This window comes from Eulemur rufifrons, chromosome 8, assembly GCF_041146395.1.
Source record: "Eulemur rufifrons isolate Redbay chromosome 8, OSU_ERuf_1, whole genome shotgun sequence".
In the NCBI taxonomy this organism is placed as follows: domain Eukaryota; kingdom Metazoa; phylum Chordata; class Mammalia; order Primates; family Lemuridae; genus Eulemur; species Eulemur rufifrons.
The window spans coordinates 97365996-97379907 of NC_090990.1; positions in this window are offsets into that span (position 1 = coordinate 97365996).

Genomic DNA, 13912 nt, shown 5'->3' on the forward strand with positions numbered 1-13912 from the left:
AAATTCACTAAAGAAATTGAAATATTAAAGAAAAACCAAATTGAACTCCTAGAAATGAAAAATTCACTCAGAGAGCTACAAAACACTGTGGAAAGTCTCAAAAGCAGGGTAGATCAAACAGAGGAAAGAATCTCAGAGATTGAAGATAACTCTTTCCAACTAAATAAGTCAGTCACAGAGATAGAGCAAAGAAATAAGAGAAATGAGAGTCTTCAAGAAATGTGGGATTATGTGAAGAAACCTAACTTGAGAGTTATTGGCATTCCTGAGGGTGAAGAAGACAATAAGCAAGGGTTGGACAAGCTATTTGAAGACATAATCGAGGAACATTTTCCAGGCCTTGCCAATACTCTAGACATACAGATTCAAGAAGCTCAAAGGACCCCTGAGAGATTCATAGCAAATAGGAAAACACCACGCCACGTAGTCATCAGGCTGACCAAAATATCCACTAAAGAGTCCCTTCTTCAACCTATAAGGAGAAAGAAACAAGTAACATACAAAGGAAAGCCCATCAGAATTACGCCAGATTTCTCAGCTGAAACCTTACAAGCAAGAAGAGGTTGGGGCCCCATTTTCACGCTTCTGAAATAGCATAATTTCCAGCCTAGAATCTTGTACGAAGCTAAGCTAAGTTTTCTATATGAAGGAGAAATTAAGACATTCTCAGATAAACAAAGGTTGAGGGAATTCACAAAGACAAGACCAGGCCTACAAGAAGTACTCAAAAGAGAGTTACACATGGATCAGCACAAGAAAGACCCACGAATGTAAAACTACTCAAGATCTAAAGATCAATTCCCAGATACCACAATGGCTCAAAAGAGAAAACATAGCAATGTAGTTCTACCCAACAAGCTGAACAGAAATCTGTCCCACTTATCAGTTTTCTCAATAAATGTGAATGGCTTGAATTCCCCACTCAAGAGACATAGACTGGCCCAATGGATAAAAAAACACAAACCAAGTATCTGCTGTCTTCAAGAAACTCACCTAACCTGCAAAGATGCATTTAGACTGAAAATAAAAGGATGGAAATTGATATTTCAAGCAAACAGTAGCCAAAAGAAAGCTGGTGTGGCAGTCTTAATTTCCAATAACTTAGCTTTCAAACCAACAAAAGTAATAAAAAACAAAGATGATTACTACATACTGGTGAAAGGCACAATTCAACAAGAAGACATGACTATAGTCAATATATATGCACCCAAACTAGGTGTACCCAGATTCATAAAGCAAACCCTACTTGATTGGAACCAAATGATAGATAACAATACTATAATAGCTGGAGACTTTAACACCCCACTGACAGTACAGGACAGATCCTCTAAACAGAAAATAAACAAAGACATAATGGACTTAAACAGAATGCTAGAACAAATGGGCATGGCTGACATCTACAGGACATTCTACCCAACGTCCACAGAACATACATTCTTCTCATCAGCTCACGGGACGTTCTCTAAGATTGACCATATCCTAGCACATAAAATATGTCTTAAAAAATTCAAAAAAATAGAAATTATACCATGCATCTTCTCAGATCACAGCAGAATAAATGTAACAATGAACCCAAACAGAAACCCTCATTCCTAATCAATGTCATGGAAGCTAAACAACTTTCTCCTGAACAATTATTCTATAAAGGAAGAAATCAAGACAGAAATCAAAAGTTTCTTTGAATTAAATGACAATGGAGATACAACTTATCAAAATCTATGGGACACAGCTAAAGCAGTCCTGAGAGGAAAATTCATTTCCATAAGTGCCTATACCAAAAAGACAGAAAACTTACAAATAGACAACCTAATGAATAGACTCAAAGAGCTGGAGAAAGAAAAACAGAATGACCCCAAACCCAGCAGAAGGGGAGAAATCACTAAGATCAAATCAGAATTAAATGAAAAGGACAACAAAGAAACTATAAGGGAAATTAATAAAACAAAAAGTTGGTTCTTTGAAAAGATAAACAAAATAGACACACCTCTGGCTACACTAACCAAGAGCAGAAAAGTAAAATTTCTAATAACCTCCATAAGGAACATGAAAGGAGAAATCACAACCGATGCCACAGAGATACAAGATATCATCTATGAATTCTACAATAATCTTTATGCACACAAACTGGAGAATGTGGAGGTAATGGACAAATTTTTATAAACACATAGTCTTCCCAGGCTCAACCAGGAAGAAATAGAGTACCTGAACAGACCAATATCAAGAACTGAAATCAAAACAGCAATAAAAAACCTTTCCAAAAAGAAAAGCCCTGGTCCAGATGGGTTCACATCTGAATTTTACCATACATACAAAGAAGAACTGGTGCCCATCCTAAACAAACTATTCTCCAATATTGAGAAGGATGGAATTCTCCCCAACACGTTCTACCAAGCCAATATAACATTGATACCAAAACCAGGAAAGGACGCAACAAAAATAGAGAACTACAGACCAATTTCTCTCATGAATATAGATGCAAAAATTCTCAATAAAATACTAGCAAATCGAATCCAAGTGCTTATCAAAAAAATAATACAACACGACCAAGTGGGCTTCATCTCAGAGATGCAGGGGTGGTTCAACATACATAAATCTATAATTGTAATTCACCACATAAATAGAAGCAAAAACAAAAACCATATAATCCTCTCAATAGATGCAGAAAAAGCATTTGACAAAATTCAACACCCTTTTATGATAAGAACACTTAACAAAATAGGCATAGATGGAACCTACCTAAAAATGATACAAGCCATATATGACAAACCCACAGCCAACATCATACTGAATGGGGAAAAATTGAAAGCACTCCCACTTAGAACTAGAACCAGACAGGGCTGCCCACTGTCCCCATTACTTTTCAACATAGTATTGGAAGTCCTTGCGAGAGCAATCAGGCAAGAGAGCAGAATCAAGGGAGTCCAAATAGGGAAAGAAGAGATCAAACTCTCACTTTTTGCTGATGATATGATGTTATATCTGGAAAACGCCCAGGATTCAACCATGAGACTCCTGGAATTGATTAACGAATATAGCAAAGTCTCAGGCTACAAAATCAATATACACAAATCAGAGGCATTTATATATGCCAACAACAGTGAATCAGAAAACCAAATTAAAGACTCAATACCCTTCAAAATAGCAACAAAGAAAATAAAATATCTAGGAATATATCTAACTAAAGAGGTAAAGGACCTCTATAAGGAAAACTATGAAACACTGAGAAAAGAAATAGCAGAACTTGCAAATAGGTGGAAAACTATACCATGCTCGTGGATCGGAAGAATCAACATTGTTAAAATGTCTGTACTACCCAAAGTGATTTACAGATTCAATGCAATCCCTATTAAATTACCAACATCATTCTTCACAGTAGTAGAGAAAATAATTATACACTTTGTATGGAATCAGAGAAGACCCTGTATAGCAAAAGCAATTTTAAGCAATAAAAACAAAATGGGAGGTATTAATTTGCCAGACTTAAAACTATACTACAAGGCTATTGTTCTTAAAACAGCCTGGTACTGGCACAAGTGCAGGGACACAGACCACTGGAACACAACAGAAAATCCAAATATAAAACCATCCTTATATAGACACCTAATTTTTGACAAAGCAGGAAAGAACATACTCTGGGGACAAGAATCCCTATTCAATAAGTGGTGCTGGGAGAATTGGTTAGCCACATGTAGGAGACTGAAACAGGACCCACAGCTTTCACCTCTCACAAAAATCAAATCACGGTGGATAACAGACTTAAACCTTAGGTGTGAAACGATTAGAATTCTAGGAGAAAATGTAGGAAAGACTCTTACAGACATTGGCCTAGGCAAAGAATTTATGAAGAAGACCCCTAAGGCAATCACAGCAACAACAAAAATAAATGAATGGGACATGATTAAATTAAAAAGCTTCTGCACAGCCAAAGAAACAGTCACGAGAATAAACAGACCACCCACAAAATGGAAAAATTTTTCTAATTACTTCTAATTTTAAATAGAGCCACAGTGAAAAACCTATATATATATAAATTTGAACACTTCAATACTGTTGTGAGATCAATACTCAGAAGTATGGATACAATATTCTATAGTGTTCAGTATTAAAAATTTAATAGATAATGTGAAATCACTATTCCAAATATTTTAAAACTACACATCCAGAAACACCAATTGAGAATTTCTATTTCAACACATTATCCACATAGTGCATATCACTCCTTTTATTTTTTGCCAATCTAAGGAGACAAATACACACACATACACACACACACACACACATTTTGAAATTTACAGAGTAGAATAAACTTGCATATGTTTAATAACCAATTGTAGCATTTTTGCTGTTGTTAACTACTTGATTATTGTTCATTGCCAATTTTTCTGTTGAGCCTTTTGTTTTATATATTTCAATTCATTGAACAATGACTACATATTTCATTCTTTTTATAATGATTCAAAATAAAAATATGAAAATGTATCCATAAAGTTATAATTTATTTATTTATTTTTTTATTGTTTTTATTTCAAAATATTATAGGGGTACAAATGTGTTTGGTTACATGTATCGATTTTGTTATGCTTGAGCCGGGGTTGTAAGTGTGCCCACCACCCAGATAGTGTTCGTTGTACCCGTTAGGTAGGTTTTCGCCCACCCGCTTCTGCCCCATTCCCCTTGCTTGATTTCTGCTGAGTTTTACTTCAGAAAAGGCCAATTTTCAATTATTTCGAGGCGCTCATGTTATTTTTTTTTGTTTTTTTTTTTGTTTTTTTTTATTTCATCTTTTTATGGGGGATACAGAATTTCAGGTTACATACGTTGCTCCTGTTCCGCCTTTCCCCCCAAGCCAGAGCTCCAGACGTGTCTGTTCCCCAGGTCGTGCGCATTGCACCCATCATGTAGGTATATATCCCTCCCTTCCCCACCCCCCCTTCCCGAGTCAGCACCTTCAAGTGTTACCACTCCCAAAACGGTGCACAAGGCACTCATTGTGTAGGCATACCCCCATCCCCTCCCCCGCCCCCCACCTCAGTCTGACATCCAATTGGTGTTGTTCCCAGATGTGTATTTAGGTGATGATCAGGGGAACCAATTTTCTGGTGAGTACATGTGATGCTTGTTTTTCCATTCTTGGGATACTTCACTTAATATAATGGGTTCCAATTCTCTCCAGGAGAACCATAGAGATGTCGTATCTTCATCGTTCCTTATAGCTGAGTAATATTCCATGGTATACATATACCACAGCTTACTAATCCAATCATGTATTGATGGGCATTTGGGTTGCTTCCACATCTTTGCTATTGTGAATTGTGCTGCTATAAACATTCGGGTACATGTGTCTTTGTTAAAGAATGACCTTTTTTCCTTTGGGTATATGCCCAGTAATGGGATTGCTGGGTCAAATGGCAGGTCTACTTGAATCTGTTTGAGATACCTCCATAATGCTTTCCACAGGGGTTGCACTAGTTTGCAGTCCCACCAGCAGTGTAGGAGTGTTCCTGTCTCTCCGCACCCACGCCAACATGTGTTGTTTTCGGTTTTTTTGATAAAGGCCATTCTCACTGGGGTTAAGTGATATCTCATTGTGGTTTTGATTTACATTTTCCTAATGATTAGGGATGTTGAGCATTTTTTCATATGTTTGTTAGCCATTCTTATATCTTCTTTTGAGAAATTTCTATTCATGTCATTTGCCCACTTTTTGATAGGGTTGTTTGATTTTTTCTTGCTGATTTTCCTGAGTTCTAAATAGATTCTTGTTATCAGTCCTTTATCTGATGTGTAGTATGCAAAAATTTTTTCCCATTCTGTAGGTGGTCTGTTTATTCTCGTGACTGTTTCTTTGGCTGTGCAGAAGCTTTTTAATTTAATCATGTCCCATTCATTTATTTTTGTTGCTGCTGTGATTGCCTTGGGGGTCTTCTTCATAAATTCTTTACCTAGGCCAATGTCTGTAAGAGTCTTGCCTACATTTTCTTCTAGAATTCTGATTGTATCACGCCTAAGGTTTAAGTCTGTTATCCACCGTGATTTGATTTTTGTGAGAGGTGAAAGCTGTGGGTCCTGTTTCAGTCTTCTACAAGTGGCTAACCAATTCTCCCAGCACCATTTATTGAATAGGGATTCTTGTCCCCAGAGTATATTCTTTCCTGCTTTGTCAAAAATTAGGTGACTATATGAGGATGGTTCTATATTTGGATTTTCTGCTGTGTTCCACTGGTCTGTGTCCCTGTACTTGTGCCAGTACCAGACTGTTTTAAGAACCACAGCCTTGTAGTATAGTTTGAGGTCTGGCAAATTAATACCTCCCATTTTGTTTTTGTTGCTTAAAATTGCTTTTGCTATATGGGGTCTTCTCTGGTTCCATACAAAGTGTATAATTATTTTCTCTACATCTGTGAAGAATGATGTTGGTAATTTAATACGGATTGCATTGAATCTGTAGATCACTTTGGGTAGTATAGACATTTTAACAATGTTGATTCTTCCGATCCACGAGCATGGTATATTTTTCCATCTATTTGCAAGTTCTGCTATTTCTTTTCTCAGTGTTTCATAGTTTTCCTTATAGAGGTCCTTTACCTCTTTAGTTAGGTATATACCTATATATTTTATTTTCTTTGTTGCTATTTTGAAGGGTACTGAGTCTTTAATTTGGTTTTCTGATTGACTGTTGTTGGCATATATAAATGCCTCTGATTTGTGTATATTAATTTTGTAGTCAGAGACTTTGCTATATTCGTTAATCAATTCCAGGAGTCTCATGGTTGAATCTTGGGGGTTTTCCAGATATAACATCATATCATCAGCAAAAAGTGAGAGTTTGATCCCTTCCTTCCCTATTTGGACTCCCTTGATTTTACTCTCTTGCCTGATAGCTCTCGCAAGGACTTCCAATACTATGTTGAAAAGTAATGGGGACAGTGGGCAGCCCTGTCTGGTTCCAGTTCTAAGTGGGAGTGCTTTCAATTTTTCCCCGTTCAGAATGATGTTCGCTGTGGTTCTGTCATATATGGCTCATATCATTTTTAGGTAGGTTCCATCTACGCCTATTTTGTTAATCGTTTTTATCATAAAAGAGTGTTGAATTTTGTCAAATGCTTTTTCTGCATCTAATGAGAGTATCATATGGTTTTCGGTTTTGCTTCTATTTATGTGGTGAATTACATTTATAGATTTACGTATGTTGAACCTTCCCTGCATCTCTGGGATGAAGCCCACTTGGTCGTCGTGGATTATTTTTTTGATAAGTACTTGGATTCGATTTGCTAGTATTTTATTGAAAATTTTTGCATCTATATTCATGAGAGAAATTGGTCTGTAGTTCTCTATTTTTGTTGCGTCCTTTCCTGGTTTTGGTATCAATGTTATATTGGCTTGGTAGAACGTGTTGGGGAGAATTCCATCCTTCTCAATATTGGAGAATAGTTGATGTAGGATGGGCACCAGTTCTTCTTTGTATGTATGGTAAAATTCAGGTGTGAACCCATCTGGACCAGGGCTTTTCTTTTTGGGAAGGTTTTTTATTGCTGTTTCGATTTCAGTTCTTGATATTGGTCTGTTCAGGTACTCTATTTCTTCCTGGTTGAGCCTGGGAAGACTATGTGTTTCTAAAAATTTGTCCATTTCCTCTGCATTCTCCAGTTTGTGTGCATAAAGATTTTTGTAGAATTCATAGATGATATCTTGTATCTCTGTAGCATCGGTTGTGATGTCTCCTTTCATGTTCGTAATGGAGGTTATTAGAGATTTTAGTTTTGTGCTCTTGGTTAGTTTAGCCAGAGGTGTGTCTATTTTGTTTATCTTTTCAAAGAACCAACTTTTTGTTTTATTAATTTCCCTTATAATTTCTTTGTTGTCCTTTTCATTTAATTCTGATTTGATCTTAGTGATTTCTCCCCTTCTGCTGGGTTTGGGGTCATTCTGTTCTTCTTTCTCCAGCTCTTTGAGTCTATTCATTAGGTTGTCTATTTGCATGTTTTCTGTCTTTTGGATATAGGCATTTATGGATATGAATTTCCCTCTCAGGACTGCTTTAGCTGCGTCCCACAGATTTTGATAAGTTGTATCTCCATTGTCATTTAATTCAAAGATACTTTTGATTTCCATCTTGATTTCTTCCTTTATAGAATAATTATTCAGGAGATAGTTCTTTAGCTTCCATGACTTTGAGTAAGAGTGAGGGTTTCTGTTTGTGATCATTGTTACTTTTATTCCACTGTGATCTGAGAAGATGCATGGTATAATTTCTATTTTTTTGAATTTTTTAAGACATGCTTTATGTCTTAGGACATGGTCAATCTTAGAGAATGTCCCATGAGCTGATGAGAAAAATATATATTCTGTGGACTTTGGGTGCAATGTCCTATAGATGTCAGCCATGCCCATTTGTTCTAGCATTCTATTTAGGTCCATCATGTCTTTGTTTATTTTCTGTTTAGAGGATCTGTCCTGTACTGTCAGTGGGGTGTTAAAGTCTCCAGCTATTACAGTACTATTATCTATCATCTCGTTCAGATCTGGTAGGGTTTGCTTTATGAATCTAGGTGCACCTAGGTTGGGTGCATATATATTGAGTATAGTCATGGCTTCTTGTTGAATTTTGCCCTTGACCAGTATGTAGTAGCCATCTTTGTCTTTTATTATTTTTGTTGGTTTGAAAGCTAAGTTATTGGAAATTAAGATTGCCACACCAGCTTTCTTTTCGTTACCGTTTGCTTGAAATATCGATTTCCATCCTTTTACTTTCAGTCTAAATGCATCTTTGCTCGTTAGGTGGGTTTTTTGAAGACAGCAGATACTTGGCTTGTGCTTTTTTATCCATTGGGACAGTCTATGTCTCTTGAGCGGGGAATTCAAGCCATTCACATTTATTGAGAAAACTGATAAGTGAGACGGTTTTTTGTTCAGCTTGTTGGGTAGAACTTCATTGCGATGTTTTCTCTCCTGAGCCATTGTGGTATCTGGAATTTCATCTTTAGCTCTTGAGTAGTTTTACATTCGTGGATCTTTCTTGTGCTGATCCGTGTGTAACTCTCTTTTGAGTACTTCTTGGAGGGCTGGTCTTGTCTTGGTGTATTCCCTCAACCTTTGTTTATCTGAGAATGTCTTGATTTCTCCTTCGTATAGAAAACTTAGCTTAGCTGGGTACAAGATTCTAGGCTGGGCATTATTCTGTTTCAGAAGCGTGAAAATGGGGCCCCAACCTCTTCTTGCTTGTAAGGTTTCAGCTGAGAAATCTTGCGTAATTCTGATGGGTTTTCCTTTGTAAGTTACCTGTTTCTTTCTCCTTACAGCTCGGAGAAGGGACTCTTTAGTGGATATTTTGGTCAGCCTGATGACTACGTGGCGTGGTGTTTTCCTATTTGCTATGAATCTCCCAGGGGTCCTTTGAGCTTCTTGAATCTGTATGTCTAGAGTATTGGCAAGGCCTGGAAAATGTTCCTCGATTATGTCTTCAAATAGCTTGTCCAACCCTTGCTTATTGTCTTCTTCACCCTCAGGAATGCCAATAACTCTCAAGTTAGGTTTCTTCACATAATCCCACATTTCTTGAAGACTCAGATCATTTCTCTTACTTTTTTGAACTATCTCTGTGACTGACTTATTTAGTTGGAAGGAGTTATCTTCAATTTCTGAGATTCTTTCCTCTGTTTGATCTACCCTGCTTTTGAGACTTTCCACAGTGTTTTGTAGCTCTCTGAGTGAATTCTTCATTTCTAGGAGTTCAGTTTGGTTTTTCTTCAATATTTCAATTTCTTTAGTGAATTTTTCCTCCAAATCCTGTATTTTTTTGCATTTTCCTTGTGTTGTTTATCCATTGATTCTTGTATATTATTCAGCTTGTTTATGATCCATAATTGGAATTCTTCCTGTGACATGTTGGTGTTTTGAGTCTGGTTTGTGTCAAATGGTTGAGAGCTGGTATTTCTCTTTGGGGGTGAGCTTTCTGTTTGATTCTTTGTGCTTCCTGTGTTTTTTGCTGGGCCCTTCCCATCTAGATTAATCGTTGGATCTTTTCTTATAGATTTAGTCTGGTTAACAGCACTCTCTGTGCTCTATTCTTAGGCTGTGGAGCAGTCTAGGTATATTGCTTCCTTTGGCAAGAGGGGAAGACTGTTGTGAATTGTTTAGAGATTTTTCTATTTCAGTTGGGGGACTGCTTCTGATGGGTCCAATCCTAGAGGATTGGAGTGATCCAAGACTGCTTTTGCGAGTTAGGACACTGTGTTGTAGTCTTTCAGAAGGCAGGCAGGGTCCACACTAATAGTGGACCAAAATTCTCTTTGTTTGTTTGTTTCCCTTTGGTTCTTCCTCTATAGGGGTGGTTTCTGTCTCTATCTGCAGGAAAGATACTAGCTGTGGGGAGTGGATGGTGCCCTCGCTCGCTCAGTGCCCCAGTTGCCGCAACTCCCACGGGCAAAAGTCTGCCTTGGCCCAATGTCCCCAGGGACCAGGCTCCACACTCTCACTTCTGGAGAAGTAGTCAATGTTTAGACATGGGTGGGGTCCCTATATAAGGTCTGTGGACCAGGGGAGGGGGCCGTCCAGGGAGCCTCTTGGCACCCTATTGCTCCGCAGTGACTTGGCTGTGGGCCCCAAGATGGCGATTGCGCGCCCGCAGATCGCCGGCTTTGGGAGTGACTACTCAGGTTCCGGTATGTACCAGAGCCAGGAGCCTGGCCCATTCCCAAGCTCACCGTGGGTTCCCAGGTAGAAGGCAAAAAGAGAGAAGAAATAAAGGAAAAGAAAAGAAAAAAAAAAAGGAAGCGAAAAGAAAGAACAGAAGGAGAAGAAAAAGAAAGAGAAAAGAAAAGGAGAAGAGAAGAGGAAAAAAAAAGGCAAGAGAGAAAAGAAAAAACAAAACCAAAAAAAAAAAAATATAAACTTTTTCAATAAATCCCAAATGGCTGAAATTATATAAATTTCCTAGAATGCCTTCATATACTAGTTGAAGGCTACCATTATCTGAGTTTCTAATTGGTAACAATAATATATTTAAAAGTAATCAAGTTTTCAACTATACCTAGCAACATCTACGAGATTTCCAAGGGGAATAATCTTAGGTACGGGATGGGGAGGACTGCTATCATTTCCCATGTAAAATAATACTCAAAGGACATAAATGTAATTTATTTTCCTAAAACTCACATTTGGGTTTTTAATAGTTTTTAATAAAGCAATTAGAACCCTTTAAAGAAGAGTTTATTCCATACTGTAGGGCAAGAGATATGCAAGAGAATGGAATGTCTTGTGGTTTCATTTAAAAGATTCAGGAGAAAAATAGAAAAGAGTAAATGAGAACTTAAAAATAAATGTGGCCCTGCACTTGTGCCAATACCAAGCAGTTTTTATAATCACAGCCTTGTAGCATAGTTTGAAGTCTGGCAAATTAATTCGATCCAGCAATCCCATTATTGGGCATCTACCCAGAAGAACAAAAGTCATTCTATAAAAAAGACACCTGCACCCGAATGTTTATAGCAGCACAATTCACAATTGCAAAGATGTGGAAGCAACCCAAATGCCCATCAATTCATGAATGGATTAGCAAAATGTGGTATATGTATACCATGGAATATTACTCAGCTATTAGAAATAATGGTGATATGGCATCTCTTTGGTTCTCCTGGAGAGAGTTGGAACCCATTCTATTAAATGAAGTATCCCAAGAATGGAAAAATAAGCACCACATGTACTCACCAGCAAACTGGTTTCCCTGATCATCACCTAAGTGCACATTTGGGAATAACACCACTTGGGTATCGGACAGAGGTGGGGGCTGGGGGGAAGAGATGGGTGTATACCTACTTGATGAGTGCGATGCGCACTGCCTGGGGAATGGACACGCTTGAAGTTCTGACTGGGGGGGATGGGGGTAGGGGGAGGGGATGGGTGCATACCTACATGATGAGTGCGATGTGCACTGTCTAGGGAGTGGACACGCTTGAAGCTCAGATTTGGGGGGATGGGGGGGCATGGGCAATAATAACCTGAACTTTTGTACCTCCATAATGAGCTGAAAAAAAAAAATAAAAAAAAAATGTGAATTAAATATAAACTTATAAAATCCATATATCCATAAGGATACTCAAAAATAAAGCAATTCAATTTAAATGTTTTTTTCTCTTCAAATAATTAATATATATAAGTTGATTTTATTCAGAAAAATATACTCTTATGAGTCATAACATACTCTTATGAGTCAATTATGTGAGCAAAAGTCTCTACAAGCACATTCACACTCAGGAGTAAGCAAGTAAATGAATAAATAACATTAATTCTAGTTTTTTTATTACCCATAGAGACATTTACTTGCATCTTAGAAATATGTTAAGAACTTCAATATTCAATTGCATCTTTTATTACCATATTATTTCATAATAGCTAGAATGAGATTAGCACTTTGGATAGAGCCCTGAAATTTTTTATTATATTAAGTAGCTGTATACTTATATGTGATTAATATATTAGACAATGATAAAGCAGATTATAACAAAACGTATACAATGTTTTAAAGGTTTTTACTCACAGACATTAATAGCCCTTCTTATAGACCAGAATTAATTTATGCCATTGTCTTTATAACCTATAAGTTAAAGTCATATCATGGTTCATCCAGAGACATTTCTCAAACAAGTTAAGAAATTATAATTAAAAATCTATAAGACCTACAAGAGTCCCTGAGTCTTCCTATTTTGCTGGGCCACTCTAGCTATTTTCCAGATGGCTGAGCACCCAAAACTTTATCCTTTTTATAACCAACACTAACCAGCTTTAGTCTTGGCCACTGGAGAGCTGAGTTTGCAATTCAAACTCCAGAAAAAGTAAGATATTTCTCATCATTATTCCTCAGATAGAAAAAAGTAGTTAATCATTCCTTGGCCATGGGAAAGAGAGGAAGTTTTCTTGAAACACATCCTATGATTCAGACAGAGCACAGAGCTAAAATAATAGTTCTAGCTTAGTAGTCACTCTTCTAGCAAAAAAAGACACTCTTCAAATAACAGAGACAAGGACAGTAAGTACAGCAGAGGCTCTGACATCAGACTCCCAGACCTGAAATCTAATTCCGACACTTACTAGCTGTGTGACCCTAGGCAGTATACTTAACCTCTCTATACCACAGTATTTTCATCTGTAAAATTGGTATAATCATAGTTCTTACCAGGAATAAATAAGCTTATATAGTAACACAGTTCCTGGCCAATGGTAAGTGCTCAGTGAATTTTATGTTTTATTATGAAGGTCATCTGCATAACCTCCTTGGCCTAATTTCCTTTCAGTCAACAAAGACTATTTTCTGAAAGTATCTGCAATCACTGTTCTTTGGTCTTCAACTCTTTTTATCCATATCATCCATGGGCTGCCAGACCTTCCTGGATAATACATGGCACACATGTCTCCACTCATTTAATGGTACCCCATCTTCTCAAGTCTGAAAATTCACATTTACCCAGTTACTCTTCCGCCTGCCATCCAAAACACACACATGAAGACAACCAACAACAGACGTACGTGGGAAGAATATTATTACTGAATATAATTGTGTGTTTGTTTGTTTTTAAAGTAGATATTCTTAAATAAAAGTGAACAACTAAAAGCATTTTAGGACCTTGGCTTTATGAATTTGATGTAAGAAACGTCTTAGTGGTGTTAAAATTCAACAGAGAGAGAGGAGAAGAGCTGGGGAAGGAAATAATGAACTTGGTCCCTGAAATGAAGAGCAAGACCTGGCTGTCAGGTCCTGGTTTCCTAAGACAGAATCACTGCAGAGACAGCTGTGTAAAGAATTGGGGGGGGGGAATAGTCCCTGCAGCCATGAGCACCCACCAGGAGGACGTCCACTTTTCATTCTCCCCATCCTTATATATACAGGAGTGTGTTCTTTGGGAGTTCTACAGAGCTG